A 21,736-nucleotide genomic window follows, 5' to 3' on the forward strand; every position below is an offset into this window, starting at 1 on the left:
ATGCTCCCAATCGGGGAGCACCGAAATATACCAAGCAACTACTAACAGAACTAAAGGGAGAAATTGACCAAAACACAGTTATACTAGGGGAGTTAAATACATCATTGACAGCTATGGATAGATCATCCAAACAGAAAATAAATAATGAAATAGCAGTCCTAAATAACGCATTAGATGAAATGGACATAATTGACATATATAGAGCACTTCATCCTGGAACATCAGACTATACATTTTTTTCTAGTGTACAGGGAACATTCTCAAGGATAGACCATATATTTGGACATAAAACTAGCCTCAGCAAATTTAAGAAGATTGAAATCATACAAAGCATATTCTCTGATCACAAGGCTTTGAAATTGGATATCAGCTGCAAAAAGAAAGCAGGAAAAACCACAAATATGTGGAGATTAAACAACGTACTTTCAGAGAACAATCAAAGAAGAAATAAGTGGAGAGATCAAAAGATACATAGAAACAAATGAGAATGAAAATACATCCTACCAAAATTTTTTGGATGCACCAAAAGCAGAAATTTATACCATTACAGGCCTATCTCAAGAAACAAGAATAATCCCAGATAAATAATCTCACATTACACCTTAAAGAACTAGAAAAAGAAGAACAAATAAAACCCAAGATCAGCAGAAGAAAGGAAATAATAAAAGTCAGAGCAGAACTAAATGAAATAGAGAACAAAAAGACAATGTAAAATATTAATGTGACAAAGAGCTCGTTCTTTGAAAAGATTAATACAATTGACAAACCTTGGTTAGACTCACTAAGATAAAACGAGAAAAGACTAATAAACAAAATCAGAAATGAAAGGGGGAGGTTATCACGGATGCCACAGAAATACAAAGGATCATCCAAGATATTATGAAGGACTATATGCTGTCAAATTCAGTAACATAGAAGAAATGAACAAGTTCTTAGAAATATATAGCCTTCCTAGGCTGAATCACAAAGAACTGGAAAATCTAAATAGACCTATCACCAGTAAGGAAATTGAATCAGTCGTCTGAAACCCCAAAAGCAAAAGTCTGGGACCAGATGGCTTCACTAGTGAATTCTACCAAACCTTCAAAGAGGATCTAATATCTGTTCTACTCAAACTCTTCCAAAAAATTGAAGAGACAATAATACTCAACTCATTTTATGAGGCCAACATTACGTGGATACCAGAGCACAGAAAAGAAAACTACAGACCAATATCTCTGATGAATACAGATGCAAAAATCCTAAACAAGATTCTAGTAAATCGAATACAACAATGCATTAAAAATGTTATTCATCACGATCAAGTAGGGTTCATTCCAGGAGCACAAGGATGGTTCAACATACTCAAATCCATTAATGTGATACATCACATAAACAAAGTAAAGGACAAAAATCATATGATTATATCAATTGATGCAGAAAAGGCGTTTGACAAAATACAACATCCATTTATGATTAAAACACTTAATAAAATAGGTATAGAAGGAAAATACCTTAATATAATAAAGGCCACATATGACAAACCCTCAGTTAATATTATAATTAATGGTGAGAAACTGAAGCCCTTTGCTTCAGTCCTGAACGTAGAGGTTCAGGAACATGACAGGGATGTCCCCTATCACCTCTGCTTTTCAACGTTGTTGGAAGTCCTCACCAGAGCAGTCAGGAAAGAGAAAGAAAAGGCATGCAAATTGGGAATGAAGAAGGTAAATTGTCACTCTTTGCAGATGACATGATGCTATATATAAAAAACCCTAAAGACTCCACCAAAAAGCTATTAGAAACAATGAATGAATACAGTAAAGTTGCAGGCGACAAAATCAACGTACAAAAGTCCTTTGCATTTCTATATACTAACAGTGAAATCTCAGAAAAAGAAATAAAAAAAAAAAAACAATTCTTTTGCAATTGCAACAAAAAGAATAAAATACCTAGGAATAAACTTAACCAAGGATGTGAAAGACCTATATGCTCAAAACTATAAGACATTTTTAAAAGAAATTGAAGAAAGACACAAAGAAATGGAAAGACATTCTGTGCTCATGAATTGGAAAAATCAACATAGTTAAAATGGCCATATTACCCAAAGCAATATACAGATTTAATGCAATCCCCATCAAAATCCCAATGGCATTTTTTGAAGAAATAGAACAAAAAAATCATCAGATTTGTTTGGAACCACAAAAGACCCCGAATAGCCAAAGCAATCTTAAGAAAAAAGAACAATGCTGGAGGTATCACACTCCCTGATTTAGCTTGCACTACAGGGCAACAATAATCAAAGCAGCATGGTACTGGCAGAAAAACAGACACGTAGACCAATGGAATAGAATTGAGAACCCAGAAATAAACCCTCATAAATATGGACAGATAATTTTTGACAAAAGCAAAAAACATACAATGGAGAAAAGACAAGCCTCTTCAATACGTGGTGCTGGGAGAATTGGAAAGCCACGTGCAAAAGAATGAAACTGGACTGCTATCTGTCACCGTGTACCAAAATTAATTCAAAATGGATCAGACCTAAGCATAAGACCTGAAACAATAAACTGCATAGAAGAAAACATAGGCACTAAACTTATGGACCTTGGGTTCAAAGAAGATTTTATGAATTTGACTCCAAAAGCAAGGGAAGTAAAAGCTAAAGTAAATGAATGGGACTATATCAAACTGAAAAACTTCTGCACAGCCAAAAAAACCATCGACAAAATAAAGAGGCAACCAACTGAATGGGAGAAGATTTTTGCAAACAGCACCTCTGATAAGGGGCTAATATTCAAAATATACAAGGAACTCAACATACAACTCAACAACAAAAAAACAACCCAATTGAAAAATGGGCAGAGGACCTGAAGAGGCATTTCTCCAAAGAGGACATACAAATGGCAAAAAGACATATGAAAAAATGTTCAACATCACTAATCATCAGAGAAATGCAAATAAAAACCACAATGAGATATCACCTCACCCAAGTTAGAATGGCTATCATCAACAAGACAAATAGTAACGAGTGTTGGAGAGGCTGTGGAGAAAAAGGTACCCTCATACACTGTGGGTGGGAATGCAGACTGGTGCAGCCGCTATGGAAGGCAGTGTGGAGGTTCCTAAATAAATTATGAATAGAATTACCATATGACCCAGCAATCCCTCTCCTGGGTGTCTACCCCAAAAATCTGAAAACATTTATCGATAAAGACATGTGTGCTCCAATGTTCATTGCAGCATTATTTATGGTGGTGAAGACATGGAAACAACCAAAATGTCCTTCGATAGATGAATGGATAAAGAAGTTGTGGTATATATACACAATGGAATACTATTCGGCGGTAAGAAAAGATGAAATAGTGCCATTTGTGACAACATGGATGGATCTTGAGAGCGAAATAAGGCAGACAGAAAAAGTAGAGAGCCATATGATTTCACTGATATGTGGTATATAAAACTGAAAAAAACAAACAAATGAAGGATCAAAAACTCATAGACACAGACAATAGTTTAGTGGGTACCAGAGGGTAAGGGGGGTGGAGGTTTGGAGATGAGGGTAACGGGATCAAATATATGGTGATGGAAGGAGAACTGACTGGGTGGTGAACACACAATGTGAGATACAGATAACGTATTACAGAATTGTACACCTGATATCTATGTAACTTGACTAACAGTTGTCACCCTAATAAACTTTAATAAAAACAAAAAAGGAAAGAAAGAAATTCAGTGACAAAGGGAAGAGGGAACTGGAAAATTACGGAACCCAGGGACATATTTAGTAAAATCATTTTAACTAAAAAAAAAAAGAAGGAAAGAAAGAAAGAAATCACTTGGAGAAACTTGTCAAATTTAAAGATTCCCCTAAGATTCTTTTTCAATTGTCATGAAGAGGGTAGGGGAAGTGGAATCTGTATGCTAAACAAATGTCTCAGAATTCTTTAGATTTCTCAAGATTAGAAAGCACCACCTTAGTCAAAGGTATAAACTTCCATTTATAAAATAAATAAGTCATGGGGATGTAATGTACAGCATGTTATAGTTAATAATACTGTATTGCGTAGTTGAACATTGCTAAGAGAGTAGATCTTAAAAGTTCTCATCACAAGAAAAAAAGTTTGCTACCATGTGTGGTGACAGATGTTAAGAAGACTTATAGTGATCGTTTTGCAATATATACAGATATGGCATCATTATGTTGTACACTTGAAATTAACATAATGTTATTAATATATCAATCATAACTCGATAAAGAAAAAGAAAAGAAAACACTTATTTGGCCTACATTCATGCATTTTTTAATTTGTTCCCCCTACACACACACACACACACCACTAGTGAACACTACTATAAAAACTTTCATAAACATTCTATATTGTTCCATTATAGTTCTTTTAAGTGGATATACCATCTCCTCATTATTGGACAAGTGCTTTATTTTAAATTTTTTTCTTATTATAAATACCTGACATGAATATTGTCTGACAATTTACCCTAGGATAGCATCCTAGGAGTGGAATTATTGGGCATACCGTTTTAAGGCTCACAGTACATATTGCTAAAGTGCTTCCCAAAAGGCTTTATCAGTTTATATTCTTCAGTGTGAATTTCAGGATGCTTTTGGGAGGCTGGTGAGGACATGTAGCAGAGAGAACCAGATGATACATAGAAACATGGTTTCTAGTCTCTGCTATGCCACATACTAATTATAGATATCTGGGTTATAAGGTAACTTGGGTGGACCTCAGTTTCCTTACCATAAACTTAAATGAATTCTAAGTACTCTCCCAGCTGTAATTCTCATTCTATTTTAAATAAAAAATGGGTTTAAACAAGGAGAATCAATGCTAATATTTTACGAAGTGGTTTGTCTGGAAGGAAAGGAGAAGCAGGGATAATCCAATGTACCTAGAGGAGGGAGGAAGCTAGGCCAAGTGAACAAGACACCTGGTTTACTCTTTGAGTATTTTATCTGAAGAAAAATGGAGTCCAGTCAAATTATATCATATAAACACTTCTTTTGAGACTTAGAGATTTCAATTTTAAATACAGAATGAAAGTATAAGGAAATATGTTTGAAGCTTTTCAAAAGAAGTTGTGTTCTGTGTGGGTTACAGTTTACAAATCCAATCCAAAAAAAAGAAAAGTTTGTTAAAGATTCAGACTCACGCAAAAGGCACAATATTTTCATATTTTTAGAGTAAATGACTTTGTGGTGACAAAGGGGGCAAAAATTCTGTATCATCTCAAAAACTGTAAGGAAAGGTTACCTGGGCATAGGTTAAACCTGATTATTTGTCTTTTCAAGAAGGAACTACCTTATCTCTGCCTTTATTCAAAGAAGACTTAATCTCTATTAATAATTTAGGCAACTAAACAGCATTAGTGGTTGTGAGAGAAATCCGACTCTAGCCTTCATCTAGCTCATCAGGAATCAATACTACATTCCAGACTTCAGTAAAAAAAATCTCGATGGCGTGTCACCAGTGGAGAGAGATTTTCTTGCACCAGTTTAAGGCATTTAATTATTAAACAGATACAAATAAGAGTAATAATAAAAAGGTTGAGAAATTAGCATTTTTTATAATTAGCTTTCTAAATTAAGAATAACAAAAAATAGTTTGTTAATTCTTAATACCCTGTGATGAAAGTTACTAGGTGATTTTTTTTTTGTCTGTTTTTAAAAATTGACACTTTTGGTGTGATAGTAAAATTGTCAATTAAAAATGTAAATTGTGTAAAAGTATAATTTACAGTGTTAACAATGTTTTCAAGTAGAAAAAAATCAAATGTTTGCTGAATAGTGATAGTTTTTAAACTTTGTTAGTCTTTGAGTTCAAGTATAAATGATAGATATTTAGAGTTAGAAATAGTGAGTTCGTTGCCTGACTGAATAAATAATTCATATGGCATAAAAGCGGCTTTTTTTCTTCCCAGTTCCTTTCTCCCCATTATATTCACTTGCTCTCTTTTAAAAGGATCCTTTACAGCCAAAGAGTAACTTTATGTGAATGTGCAAGAGCTTGGGCATAGTAGTTGCAACCTCAGTGTTAGCTGAATATCTGGGGTCACTTAACAAAATGAAGAATCTGTTTTAACTGTATATTCTCCAGTGGCAACTAAAAAAATATATAGTCATTATAAATTGTTAAGCTCTGACCTTATGGTCAAGTTGTCTTAGGAATTTCTTTTAGTAAAGAACATTTTTATTTTTGGATCTAGTATCTTTCGTAGTGTCTGCCTCAAAGCAAAGTTGAGTTTTAAAATGAGTAAATCATAAATAAATAAATAAATAAATAAATAAATAAATAAATAAATAAATAAAATGAGTAAATCATCTAATTCTGGTTTTTTAGAAAGCTTTTTACTAGATTAAATTACATTGTCAGAGTTAGTCTGGTAAACATGAAAAATTTTTTATTCTTCATATGGTATTTTAGACTTCTTTGTTTTCTAGGAATTATGTAGATTATATTAAATATTGATGTGGAATTCCATATTTTCTACCTTTTGTTATAGCACCAATGTACAAATTCTGCTAGGTAATTTTTTTTTTTTTTTTTGCTGTTTAAGTCATAAAAGGCTCAATGTTTTAGTGGATCAAAATAATTGTCTCTCTAGCCCAGTGATCACTCTGACAATGACACCACTGGAGATGACGATTATCTTTCCTTAATCAACTACATCCTTCTTTTTTGTAATAAATTAGTGTCTGATATCCTTAAGAGATTAAGGGGGAGGAAGGAGGTGAAAGGGGCTGAAGGAGATCAAATATATGGTGACGGAAGAAGATTTGACTTGGGTAGTGAACACACAATGCAATATATAGATGTATTATAGAATTGTACACTTGAAACCCATATAATTTTGTTAACCAATGTCACCCCAATAAATTTAATTAAAAATTGATAATAAAATGTTCCTTGAAATTTCTGTGTTCAGCACAATTTCATTGTATAACAGTACTTTTATATTTATGTAACAGAAATTTAAAGTAAGATACAAGACTGTAATCCACACTTGTTATCAACTGGAAATATTTATGAATTGATATTTTGCTGCTTCTCCAGAGAGCTGCTTCTCTCACTGCTATTTCACTGATACAATATTTACCCTTGAAGAAGTTTCTAAGTAACGTAAAGCATTATGTTTAGTATAATTCAGCTGTTGTATAATTCAGTGTTTATTGTATGCTATTCGTCATGACAAATAAGTTGTAATACATAGACTAATACATTTTATCTGTATGTTCTACTTTGATATGACCATACTCTCTGTTACCTGTTTACCTTTCTTTTTTGAATTTCAAGTGATGCCTTCTTATTTTCTTATTTGTAAGACTTAGTGATTCAGTCAATATTAACTTTATACATGCACAGTCATTGTGATTTTATGACACATTATGATTTTAAGTACTGAACCATTAGTTTTAATCTAAGTATAACCCTTAGTAATTATTGAAACTTAGGCTTTACCATGGTTTTTCACAATTATATTTCAGTAGTCACAGAAACCACATATTTTTGGTTTTTATTGGCCATTTGAGTGTTGACATTGGTATTGTTGAAATACATTTCTAAGTATTTCACTTATCAATTGCTGCACAACAAGCCACCCTAAGACGTAGTGGCTTCAAACAATAGTAATATTTCTCTTCATTTTGGGTGTTGATTGGGTGAGTCTTGTGTGTAGTGTGGTCTGTCTGGGGTGCTAGGAAGGCAGGGCAGTCCAAATGGCCTTACTCACATGACTAGCAATGAATGCAGGCTGCCAGCTGGGGACACAGCTGGGGCTGGCCCCAGGGACCTTGGCTTTCTTACTTGTGCTTCTCTTTGAAGTTAATTGGGCTTCCTTACTGTATGATAGCTGAATTTCAAGAAAGAATGTTCCAGAAAGCAAAGGCAGAAGCTGTAGCTCTTTAAAGGCCCTGATTCTGGAGTTACCTAGAGTCACTTCTGCCCATTTTAGTGGTCAAACAGGTCACAAGACCAGCCCAGATATTGATTTGGTTTTAAAGGATGTCTACAAAGACAAAAACCAAATAAATAGTATGTTAAGTATAACAGACAATTGAAAGAATGAAGGTAATCATAAGGAAGAATTTTTGGACAGTAGTAAAAATAATTAGATATTAGAATAGGTTTCCCGGGAGAATATTTTAAAGAATTTAACGTGTAACAGTGTAATGGATTATGTGGGATGTGTTGAAAGTGAAAACAGGGAAGAAGGGGACTTAGTTTAGTTAAGCCTCTCTGTTTATTGAAAGTTAGGGGGAACGTTTCATTTTCTCTAGGAAAAATGAATGAGATTGGAATCCCATTCCATCTTCCTATTTCTGAGTATTGACTTTATAAGTTATTTTGGGGAATAGCTTTTAAATTTTATGTAAAGCACTGTTTTTTGTATCTGTGTTTTTGGGGGGTACATAGCACACAGTGAGAACCTTTAAAATTACCTATTTGCATAGCACTTCATTTCAGAGCATGTTGATGCATATTTTCTTGATTCTAAGAGATCACCAATTGTAAGACACACCCTTTGATGTAATAACTTTCCTCTCTTTTTGGAACAATCAAATACTATTCTTGGGGAAGGGAGGAGCATTCTATATAAGGATTACTCTGAATTACTTTTAGCCATAGCCACATGCTGCCCTTGACCTCTGGCACTTTGGGGATTGATAGCATAATTCAGAGGCACATCCAGGAATTACTTTGACTTGGTTTCCATTTCCTATTTAATTAAACTTGTAGCTTTTTTATTTTTATTAATTATATTACGTATCACTAGAAGTTAAATAACTACTCTGGAAAGTCATCCAGAAGAATTTAACAGACAAGTATTTGGTACCTGCTCAGAATTATCTCTTACTAAACCTTTTAAATATAAATACATGTCAACAGGCATTCATAATAACTTTTTATGTCAATGCTGCATTCTAGTGATCTTTATAAAGACACTTCAAGAGGTAATTAGGGATTTAACGTTAAGTTAAAATTCAACTGTGTATGGTTCTATCAATGTAGATAACTGAGGTAACAGATAAAAGGCATATTCTTAGTTACGTCTTAAGTCCGTACATGGATAGGCAGTGACAAGATATTATAACCTGTGTAATGTCTGGCAAGGTTCTTTGGATATCTACTGTAAGACTCCTCTTGATATGAAAAATGTTAAAGTGAAAAACAATATGCATTTTAGACTTGAGAAAATACACTATTGCGTCCCCCGCAAATTCCCACCCCCATACACACACAGGTACATAAGAAAGAGAAGGAATTGGATAGTGTTGTGTGTTTTTTAATTTAAAAAGTTTATTAGCGTGACAATTGTTAGTAAAGTTACATAGATTTCAGGTGTACAATTCTGTATTACATCATCTATAAATCCCATTGTGTGTTCACCACCCATAGTCAGTTCTCCTCCCATCACCATATATTTGATTCCCCTTACCCTCATCTATCACCCCTTCCCCCACCACCTTCTGGTAACCACTAAACTATTGTCTGTGTCTATGAGATTTTGTTTCTCATTTGTTTGTCTTGTTCTTTTGTTGTTTTTGGTTTATATACCACATATCAGTGAAATCATATGGTTCTCTACTTTTTCTGTCTGACTTATTTCATTTAGCATTATACTCTCAAGATCCATCTATGTTGTCACAAATGTGCCTATATCATCTTTTCTTACCGCCGAATAGTATTCCATTGTGTATATATACCACAACTTCTTTATCCAATCATCTATCGAAGGCCACTTTGGTTGTTTCCATGTCTTGGCCACTGTAAATAAAGCTGCAATGAACATAACCTGAATAGACATTTTTCCAAAGAGGACATACAAATGGCCAATAGACATATGAAAAAATGCTCAACATCACTAATCATCAGAGAAATGAAAATAAAAACCACAATGAGGTATCACCTCACCCCAGTCAGAATGGCTGTCATCAACAAGACAAATAGTAACAAGTATTGGAGAGGCTGTGGAGAAAAAGGAACCCTCATCCACTGTTGGTGGGAATGCAGACTGGTGCAGCCGCTATGGAAGACAGTGTGGAGGTTCCTCAAAATTTTAGAATAGAATTACCATATGACCCAGCAATCCCTCTCCTGGGTATCTACCCAAAAAATCTCAAAACATTTATCTATAAATATATATGTGGATAGTGTTCTTAATTAAGGTAAAGAATCTTGAGTGTTTGATGCTTAAGGTCAAACAATAAGTGGTAGATCTTATTGGGATTATAAACCAGGTCTTCAAGACTTCCAGATATATGTACTGTACTATGCTACCCTTTCAACAGTAATTTAGTAATGGATTAACTTCAATTTAATGAAGTTCAGTTTTTCAACATATATTTATTAAATGCTATTAATTATATGCCAGGCATTATATTAAATGATATTGTAAAACAGTAAAGAAGACAGATAAGTTCTATGTCTTCATGAAACCACCAATTTTGGAAAAGACAAACTAAACAAATAATTACAACTAAGATGAACATTAAGGTAGACGTTATAAGGTGATATGAGAGTATGTTACAAGCAAACCTAACTTGGCCTGGAATGGTGGGGCAGTGTTGATGGTCAAATCAGGGAAGGACAAGGGAAATAACTTTTAGGCTGAGATGGAAAGAATCAGCATTAGTCAGAGAGCATTGCAAGTAGCAGACATAGCATCTGCAAAAGCAAAATGAAGAACTAAAAGGATTCTGGTGTGGCTGAGCATTGAGAAAGAGAAATAAAGGTGAAGAGGAATGCAGGAAACTGATTATGTGATCTTGTTCAGGATTTTGGCATTTATCGTAGAGGATATTGGGAAGCTGTGGAAAGGTTTTAAGCAGAGGTGTAACATGATTAAATTTTCATTTGAAAAACATGAGTCTGACTGCAGTGAATGTAAAAGCCTGGTGTTAGAAGCTATTTCTGTAGTTCAGGTTGGAGATGATGGATACATCAATGAAGTTGGACAGATGGGATAGATTTAAAATTTGGGAGGTAGACAAAGCCTAGGGATTTGACAGAAATATAAAACTAATATTGTTCCAGCTATAGAATTTTACTGCAAGTTCATCTTCAAAATCCTCATCGTACCTTGTGCTTGATGTTAGGAAGTGTCTGTATTATAGAATATAATTTAGAAAGTATTGTTCCTTAAAAAATAATTCATGAATTGAGCTAATTTCTGTCATTATGTGTTTGATTCCATTAAATAGTATAGAGTGAACTTAGTTTCAAAATACAACTTGGCATCTTAATTTATATGGTAAAGCATATAAGTAATTTTTTTCATCTAAGTAATTTTGTACATACATGATGTATATAAATATAGTGCATGTGATTTTGTTCACACAACTTATTAATCAATATCAGGTTTGAAATGTGACTGAATATTTAGGACTTTCCTGTTCTTGGTTGATTGGTCAAAACTTAGATGAGGAATTTAAACAGCTTTGTTTCAAATAGCATTCTATTAAGAAAGACTTTTTCCTTTATTATAATAAGAATTTATTGCTGGATCATTGGTTCTAGAAATAGGCTCCTAGTTAAATTAGAAGATTCAGGAGGAAAGAGTTTTAGAAACATGCTTCCCTGAATGCCTTACGAACTGCTTTATTTCCTTAGCCAATAGTATTTTTTGTGCACTTATGGCTATTATTAGTCTGATGTTCTGATTGTGGCCCTGTGAGTATTTAGGCTGATTGTTGCTAAATTTTTCATTTTTTCAAAAGGATCCTGAAATATATATTTTCATGTGAATTTGTTGGTAATTTAAGTGTTTTTAAAACACTATAGTAATAAAGTCTATTACTATATGGCAAACTATGCCTGTGGATGAATTTGGCCCACAGGCCTCAGTTTTACAGCCTCTGCTTTGTTGAGGTCTTTAATCACTATATAAAGGTAAAAGATCAAAATTATTTCTAGGCAGGGTAAACGTCAAAAGGAGAGAAGGGAAAAGGAGGAGAAAATGAATTACTTTTTAATAAGAAGTATAAAACTAATTATCTAGTTGTACTTTTAGTTTAAACTGAGTTCAAAAAGAAATTCACTGTCCCTAGAATAATTTTTATGTACATCAGAGTATACTTCTAGCTACTTCCACTATCCGAATATGTGTAACTAGAACTCAGGGAAATGTGATTGTTTGGGTATAGGGAGCCAGTGAACCATAGATGAGAGTCTAGTGGTTCTCTCTTAAACAGGAGTCAAGTATAGCAGAAACAAGAGACAGTTGATATCAGAGAGAAATCAGACTAAGAATATAGCACTCTGAGTATATACTGGACCCATGAAAGCATTTCTGTATTAAAATCGTACTTTGACTTTTATATTAATGATCAAGAAGCTTTGGACAGGCACTCAACACGGTCCACTAATAGGTGCATGAAGGAGTTTGTATTATCTGAAATTTTTGCTTGCGTGAAACACCATCTTTCCCTATCAACCCCAGGAAGTACAAGGTAAATCTGGTTAATCTACTCTCTAGCAAAACTTGTATAGCTTCTGAATTGAAGATTTTTTTCCCAAAAAAATTCTCATCACTTAATAGACACCTCCCTGTAGAATAAACGATGTGGGCCATGAATGGAACAAAGTTTGTTTAGGAAAATACAGTTCTTTAAATTAGCTTTATTTTAAAAAAATGTATATTCTTTTCCTCTTCTCCAAAGGATTTGTGTACCATTATCTCTGTAGTAGTGTCATCCTTATTATCTGATTATAAAACTGAAGGCCAATTTATGAGATTATTTAGAGCAAAAATAAATACTTATTTTTAGAATTTTAAAAATCTTTGCATAGAAAATGCTAATTATATATTTTAAGTACCTATCATTTTGACTAAAATATTATAACCAATTGGCATATTTCATTTCTTTCAGTTTTCAGATTTCTAAGCATTAGCCCAATATTTTAGTATCTGGGTCACACAGTCATTACAAACAAATCTAGGCCAAAATGCTTTATGCTTCTCAGTTGCCAGCTTAGTTCTCTGACCATACTCCGACTTTTCTTATTTGGTTCCCTTTCTGTTTACTTATTTTTGCACAGTACTATGTTAGTTCTTTTTATAGAACTCATCTTATGTCTTTTTGCCCCTGAATCAAGGTAACAGAGCAAATAAATATACTGGTGGCTGCTCTGTTTTAGAATTGTTGCTCTGCAGAGGGTCACACATGTTAAATTACCTACTGCAGTGCTAATTATTGTGTGAAAACTTGTTTAAAATGCTAGAGAAACTGTGTTCTGGCTCAGAAACTGTAACATTTTTTAAAGATTCAACCTGTATGCAATTTGGTACTGAGAGCCTCAAAATTTCTAAAGCCCCTACAAAATTTTTAAATGTTGCCTTATTCCATCTCGTCATACTAGATGGTATAGTGTTTTTCTTCAAGTAAAATGAGAAGTCTTAATGTCATGGTATAAAAGAAAGGAGAGGGAAAGAAGAGAGGAGTAAATTGTAGCAGCAAAAATTTCATCTTCACTTTTGAAGTACTGTGGGCTGTAAAATTCCATCTTGAAACATTTTTTAACTTTGAGTGGGGTAGAGTTTACTGGAAGTTTCCTAGTTACTTAGTACAGTTTTCCTTTTCTTAAAATTAAGAACTTTATATACCTTTCTGAATTTTCAATATTTGTTTTGCTAAATTTATTATTGATTTCACAGAACTGTATCTCATTTTGAAAGTATAAAATGCTAACAGGTATACTTCTTGAAAGTTTCTAGATAAATTAATAATTTATTCATTTAATATCATTGGACATTCAATTAATACATTTTCCAGATAATAAATGTTTACCTTCTTTGATTGCTAAAATATTTCATCTCAACCATTCTTATTGTAAAGTATCTTAGAAAGCCTTATATACTTTAATGACCTTGGATTGTTGGTGAATATTTGTTAATCCAGTGTCTTCAGGGGCTACTAAGGTAGGTCAGTAGAGCCATTTGTCCTTACAGTTCTCAATAGCTATCGTTGCTTTTTCAAAGCGCGATATTAACTATTATACCTACTAGCATAGAGAGAGGTGTCTGTGAATAAAGTAAGAGAAAGAAGGTTCTTAACAGGCTTGAAGAGCACTTAAGTGAGGCAAGTACTGGGACTTTATGATGTTTATTTTTGTTTCACTTAGTGCCTAACCTCTGCCCCAGGAGCCTGCCCCTTGATACCTATCTTAGCCTTAAAAAGGGGGTGGGGGGGCATGGTCCTTGGCAGTGTTCCAGATAGTAATAATTAAAAAGATAACCTTAGATTTTGGAGCTACAAACTGATGGGGATTATAACTAGATCATTTAATAGCTGTGGGATCTTAGGCAAGTTCACAGAGATAAAATGGGTATGTTATACCTCTCTCAGGGTTATGAGTGAGGATTAAAAATGATGGATCTTAAATCTAGTGTAGGTGGTATTTTAATAAATGCTAGTTCACTTTCCTTACATTTTAAGATAAGTGACCCATTTAATTTGGAAATGACATTTGACTATTTTAGTATGATTCTGTAAAGATTAATGAGTGAAAATCCCTAAAATATGGTAGCTGTTAAGATCTGTTTATTCAGAAACAGATGGTATATAACAAGATATTGTTGATTAAATTGATCATGAATAAAACATGGTGGAATACTTTCAAAGATGGAAAATCTTAAAAACAAATTCAGATTTAAAAAAACTTTTTAAATAAAATGTGAAAAGCATCCTTTTTTAGCCAATAAAACTAATCATGTTGAAATATTTTATAAAAATCTCCAGAGTTTATAAGCTAGTAAGTGCTATTTTCTTATTGCAACGGTAAATGATACCCTATATACCATGTGTCTAATTTAAAAACCTTAGGGGCCGGCCCAGTGGCTCAGGCATTTAGAGCTCCATGCTCCTAACTCCAAAGGCTGCCAGTTCGATTCCCACATGGGCCAGTGGGCTCTCAACCACAAGGTTGCCAATTCAATTCCTCGAGTCCTTCAGGGATGGTGGGCTGCACCCCCTGCAACTAAGACTGAACACGGCACCTTGAGCTGAGCTGCCGCTGAGCTCCTGGATGGCTCCATTTGTTGGAGCACATCCTCTTGATTGCCGGTTCAATTCCTCGACTCCCGCAAGGGATGGTGGGCTGGGCACCCTGCGACTAGCAAGGGCAACTGGACTGAAAGGACAACAACTTGACTTGGAAAATATCCTGGAAGTACACACTGTTCCCCAATAAAGTCCTGTTCCCCTTCCCCAATAAAATCTTAAAAAAAAAAACAAAAAAAAACAAACCTTAGAGTTCTCAAGGCCATTTTTCATTTACTAGTGCCACAGCAGTGAAGCACCTTTATTGCAGTGAGCTTCACCAAAACAATACTGCATAGGTGTTCTAGTAAATTGCATATTTATTGTTACGGAGTTTTATAATTGTTCTTAGCTTTTATGTAATCCATTTGCAGATCAGACTATAGTATATTGTCCATTTAATAAGTATACTAAATACACACCTAGTGCCACTGGGTTTTGATGATACTAGAGTGAAAAAGCAAAAAAGCATGGCCACTGCCTTTAAGTAGGTGTCTCGCAGTAATATAAACTACTTGAGAAGATCCACACACATAATATAATGGAATTCTACAAAAATTGCCTATTTAAAACTTTCAAAAAAGGCCAGGGAGTGGGACGGTGTGTGGAAGCAGGGTTTGAGCAAGAATCAAAGATACAATTTAAAATTTTCTTATGTTTGGGAATAACAACATGATATTTTAAAGGTAAATCCTCTCTAACAAAGCAAGGATTCTCACTTCCAAAGAAAATAAATGAGTTTTGTTGTTGAGAGTGCTTCACAGGTACTTGATAATGTTTATTTGTGCTGAATATAGCAAAGCTTTACTATTGATCCTTTTTATATTGGACAAGTTGAATTTGTGAATATTTTACATTTAACATACATTTGTGTGCCATACTACATATAGGGAACATAATCAGTAAACTCTAAGTTATCGCTTGTATAGGCATATGTGTTCAACGCTTCTTTCTTCCTCAGTAGCACCTTTAAGACCTTTTGATATATCATAAAGAAAAAGCAGTTGTGAGCTGTTTGGCTCCAGCAGACGAGAGCTGATTGAGTGTGTTTGTATTTTCCTACTGCCAAGTCTTTGCTCAAACTGCTTTCTCTGCCTTTGCTACCTAAGGTGAATCCCTGTCCTCTGCTCTAAACTAAGGCCACCCCAAGCCCACTTTTGACAGCTTCTACTATCTGCAATTTCCTTCATCCTGAAATAAGAGGTTGGAGTAGAAAGTTCCTAGAAAAAACAGGTAATCATCCGATATCTGGTTTGTTCCTCACAGCCAATTGATTATTTAAAATAATCCTTTAGATTCTCATCCCTGTCCTTTTTCAAAGCCAGGGTAAGACTATCATAACATACCCCATCGTGCATTCCATTGGCAAAACAGGCTTTCTGAAGTACTAATTAAGGTTTTGAGGAGAGGGAGTCATACGACCATCCTTTCCAGGATGCAGACTATGTACTCTGCGGTCCGTGTACTATCCTGAAATGTCTGTAGTACTCCAAGTTCCTGCTCTCTGCTTCCACTGTTTCCTTTGACCTGAAATGCAGTTTCTCTGTACCTACTAAAATCCCTTCTCTGAGCGCCTAGCTCGTACTTTCTCATTGAGCTGGAACAAGACTACTGTGATACTTGGAAGATGATGAGAGGTTATTTTCCCAAAGAGATTCTTACCTTGTATTTCTCCTTAGCAAGTATACCACATGAAATGAGTGGGCAAATATTTGAACATTTGAGTCTCATGCTAAGTTTAGTCACATGATTATTTTTTAAAAGAATTACTTGCTGTTCTCTACCCAAAGAAGAAATTAAGTATATAAGCTTGTTTAGCTGTTTGTTGAACCCAGGACTCCTTCCTTATTTCTGAGTTCCTCTCTACTCTTGAGTACATAATAGAGTCATTGGGAAATAACCCATTGGGGATGGGTTGTATGTGTTTTGGAGAAGGAAGTAAATCTATCATTGGACTTTTAAAACAGGAGCCTTTTCTGTTTTAAAGTATTTTGCTTCTTGTTATTTTATTTATAAGGTTGAATTGATGCAAGCATATCTATTTCCTTTAATACAGTATTTAAAACTTTGGTGTGATATTGAATTAGAATCTCTGGGCGTGTGGCCTAGGACTCTGCATTTTTATTAAGCCTCAGTTGAGTGCTTACAAAGGTGGTGGTGGTGGTGGTAATAATGGTAGTGATAATAACAATTGTGATATTCTGCTTTTGAGGGTTATATGTGCCTGGTGTACTCTTCTAGACAGTTTACAGCTATTAACCTACCTAATGTTCACAGCAAGCCTATGTGGTAAGATGTGATTATCTTCCTTTTTCAGACGGAGAAACTGAGGCAGAGAAATTAAATATAATAACTGTTCCCAAAATAACTTTCTTATAAACATGGTAAAAATCCATGGAGTGAGGGATATTTCTTTGGTTTATTAAAACAACAACAACAAACACTTTGTAAAGGATTGCTGGGAATGATACAGAGAAGCTGGTTTTTATATGTATTGGCATATCAATATGCTAATTCTGTATAGACTGCTTCAACAACTAGACCTAAGTATAAATATCCTGTATTGCTTTTAGGAGGCCAGTCACAATTCTAGGTGAAAAGGCAGGCATACACACACATACCCACATACTTAGCATCCTGAGGAAAACGTTACATACACACTATATTGAGACATTATTTTGTGACCAAATGGAATATAAGTAAAACTCTTTGAGCTCTTATCATTTTCCTTTAATAGCTTAAGATGAATCTTGACTTTATATGATAAAATGTTTATCTTATTTTTAATAAGAATGGTATGAATAGTATATGCCCTTTGGCTCATAGATTAGACAGTAAGGTGCAGGGTGTGATGGTTGTGGTGGTGGTAGGGTAGAACTAATTTGTTTAACATCATTGCCGGTTCAAAAGAGTTTTGGTGACTGACTTTAGGTGTTGCTAATGAGTACTCTAACTTTTGAGACCACTAGAACTAAAAAGTATATTTTACTAGAAACATCTTATGAGTCATGACTAAATAGACAGTGAAATCTAAGTTGAGTTAGTGGCCAACTTTTATTCTTACACCTAAATCTAAGCAGTATTTCAGCTATTTCTTTTTATATTTCCTATTTACAATGTTTCTGACTTATCTCTTGCTGACCATTTATATAGAGGGTGCCAAAAAAATGTATACTTTTGTATTCATCTTTTGTTATCAGTACATAATGAGTATTACAATTTTAATAGTTTTTTTTTTCCTTTCTTAAAATGTGTATACATGTTTTGGCACTCTCTGTATATAGTTGGGATGAGTTTTATCACTTGAATTAGTCAAGACTTTTTATTTCTAATGCTATCCATGTGGCATGCTTGCATTGCTAGACTGGATAAACTGGATAAAATAGGATTCTAGGAAGTGAAAGAAAAATAGATGTGATGCCATGGAGCATTCTAGGAAACGTTCTTTTTTAAAAAAGTCTTTTATTTATTTTAAGTGTATTTTCCCAGGATCCATCAGCTCCAAGTCAAGTAGTTGTTTCAATCTAGTTGTGGAGGGTGCAGCTCACACTGGCCCATGTGGGGATCAAACTGGCAACCTTGATGTTACGAGCATCGCTCTCTAACCAGCTGAGCTAACCGGTCGCCTTGGAAATCTTTTTTATAGAAAGTTGTGATAAAATTTTATATAATCCTCAAACTAATGTTCTTAGTCTATAAGAGTGGGGCGTAGACTAAAGGTTTGCCTTGAAGCTGATAAAGGTGGAAGTGGAGGTATCGGGTTTAAATTAATCATATACTTTTCTTTCTCTTATATTATTAATTGGTTTATTGCATTTTCTGAGGCTGATGATCTGAATGTTTGAGATTTGACATGGAGGTTAAAACATTGAAATCTTTCTAATAATATTATATCTCTTTCTGGGGTGTAACTTTTATTTCCTTGATTATAGTAAAAGAAGCATTTGTTCTTACTGGGTCTTGATTTTACTGCTGACTTGCTGTGTCACTTTGGACAAATAATGTCCTATTATTGGACCTGTTTCTTCACTTATAAAGTGAAGAGTAATGTTAAATTATAAAACTCTTACAAGTGGATTAGTAGAACATATTTAAGATTATACACACACACAGTGCAAGTTACTTCCTGCACCCCATTGCTGGAAGGTGCAACTGGTTTTGTTGCGTAGCTGCATTATTGGTAACGTTGTTCACACCAAGAGAATCATTCTGTGCTTATTGATTCATGATTTTGTTAATCTGCTAGGGCTTTTCAAGATTGTCTTTTTTTTAAAGAAAAAATATTTATTTGTAATATAAACAAAGTCCTGTTACTGGTTTAAGATTATGTCTCTTGGATTAAAAGTTAAATTATCACCGTGATGATTGGAATCACTAGGATGTGTGACATGAACAAATTTAGAATAATTTCTTACACTGAAAGCCTGATTTTTAATATTTGTGTATATATATTTACATGCTCTATAATTTCATTTGGCTAAGGAATTTATCTTTGATCTTTTGATCTTCTTCCAGAGTGAGGACATAAATACTTCCATAGCCATATTCTATATTTAATTATTATTATTATTATTTTATTATTATTTTTTTTAAGGAGGGCGCAGCTCAGTGGCCCATGCAGGGATCGAACCGTCAACCTTGGTGTTATTAGTACCATGCTGTAACCAACTGAGTTAACCAGCTAAACGTATATTTAATTAATTTTTGCTTTATGGGTTTCATCAGGCTAACTAAGAGTAAATCAGGAATATGTATATGTGTATATTTCTGCTTCAAAAATGCTTCTTGATATAGTCTTCTCAGATCAGCTCCACATGTAACAAACCTATTCCAACAATTTAAGCTGCCCCAATCTACTTGTTTCTTTCTTGGAATTCTAACCATTCATATGTCTTTATGAGCTGTTTTCTCCTCTCCTCAGCCCCATGTCAAGTTTTGGACTATAAACTCCTTGAGAAAGGAATTAAACTTTTCCTTTGTTTCTCATAGTACCCAGGAAACAACTCTATTAGTCTCTGAATAGTTTGCAAATGTTATTGCTATTGAGGATTTTGGATTAAAATTATTGGATAGAATAGAATAAGCCTGTTTCTAGGATATCAAACTGTTTGGGGCCAGTGTGATTAACTCAGAGACATTTTGTTAAGCTGTAGGCTTTGTTCTGAAATTAGTTTCTCTTTTTAACTATAAGTTGATATTCACTGTATGTTCTCACTTATATAAAACTGTGGTATTAGGTTATCAATGTCTTTCAGGGTATAAGTTGGCTAGCTGTGCATGCGCATGTACACAAGAACTGTGTGTGTGTGAGAGAGCGAGCAGGCACACAGAATATCTGAGAATTTATGCTAAATGCTAAACATGTATGTTTAGCATTTTAATCTGAGTCTTGGATAACTACCTAGTTATGTGCCCTTAATTTTGGATCTGTTATAGTTGACATTCAGAAACAGTTTTTAATCAGTGGTAAACACGATACTTTAGGAAGATAAGGACATGTTTTCCTTTCCTTTCCTGTTTTCATTTTAGCTTTCTTCCATTGTATATTTGTCAAAGGCTTAAATTGTCAAGGATAAATAATTATTGAAATGGACCAGCTTATAGCCGGGCAGAAAGGATATTGGGGCTCTAAGGTATATCTTAACGTTTGGGGGCAATTTAATATGCATAATTTTTGAGAAGCATCAAAACAGACTGTAAAACTCAACAGTTATATAACACCTAATGGTCAAAAATCATATATAATTGATAGGTTCTACAAAGATTAGCTATAAATGGTAATTAAGAGAAAAAGAGCCTAAATTGGTGCAGAAAAGGGGCTGAGTTGTTTTTACACTATAATTAGAAGTTGATAACTATAAATTTTATCTTCTCAATACAAAGAATAATGTTTTCAGGCAGGTCATGTCTCTTCAGTGCAACCTTGAACTTCTTATGGTATGCGCTACAAGTAGTTGATGGTTTAATAAATATGTTATGAATATAGATGATACTTTCAAAGTGTTTCCAAATATTTCTGACTATAATTTATAGATATATTATTGAATAAATGCCATCTTTATCATGTGTTAATTTGAGTTACAGAATAATTGAGTGAACTTCTTTTGGAAGCTTCAATTGAAGTTTACTTAAAACCATTCTCTGAAGATACTAGAATTTTAAAGGATTTTTGGAGGGGATGAGGGCGGTGTTGGTCCTAGCATTTCTTCTTAAACATAATTTTATGACTGCTTGAAAGGAGGCAAATGAAAGTCATTCACTTTATCTTCAGTTCAGAGTCATTGCTCATTATCAATTGGTAGGTGTGGAAACAACTTAATAAAGTTTGGGTAATGTAGTTTCAGTTTAAATTCTCAACTGGCAATTGGCCGAAAACTCCCATCTGAAGACATGAGCATCCAAATGTCATTTTGTGATTTGGCTACTGTCTGCTTGACATAGGAAGGCCCTGTCAAGAAAAACTTATGGAGTGACTATCAAAAGAAAACCAATGGTAAGAGTTTTCACTTAAATTATGATGTGTGTGTATGTGTGTGTGTGTATGTGTCAAGCGCACTAACTTTATAGATAAGAGATTTTATATGCTTAATGTTGATAAAAACATTTAAAATGTGAAAATCAATTATATAGTTCATGTCCAGTTTAAGAAATTCAGTTTTTTGTACTGTAGTTATTTCTTTTTAAAATAGCTTAAGT

General features: G+C 34.0%; 1 protein-coding gene across 17 annotated transcripts in view; it reads left to right on the forward strand.

Annotated features, from left to right (window-relative positions):
• Positions 1-21,736, forward strand: part of ZEB1 (zinc finger E-box binding homeobox 1) — a 199,340-nt gene that overhangs the window by 28,769 nt on the left and 148,835 nt on the right. Inside the window, exon 2 of one of the 17 annotated variants that reach the window (XM_081057851.1) lies at positions 21,379-21,533. The exons of 15 other annotated variants lie outside the window; for them this stretch is intronic. The gene's annotated coding sequence lies outside the window, so the exon portion shown is untranslated. The remainder of the gene's footprint in view (positions 1-21,378; positions 21,534-21,736) is intronic. One more of the 17 variants, XM_081057852.1, reaches the window with a different exon arrangement.

Source organism: Rhinolophus hipposideros, assembly GCF_964194185.1.
Source record: "Rhinolophus hipposideros genome assembly, chromosome: 1".
Taxonomy (NCBI): domain Eukaryota; kingdom Metazoa; phylum Chordata; class Mammalia; order Chiroptera; family Rhinolophidae; genus Rhinolophus; species Rhinolophus hipposideros.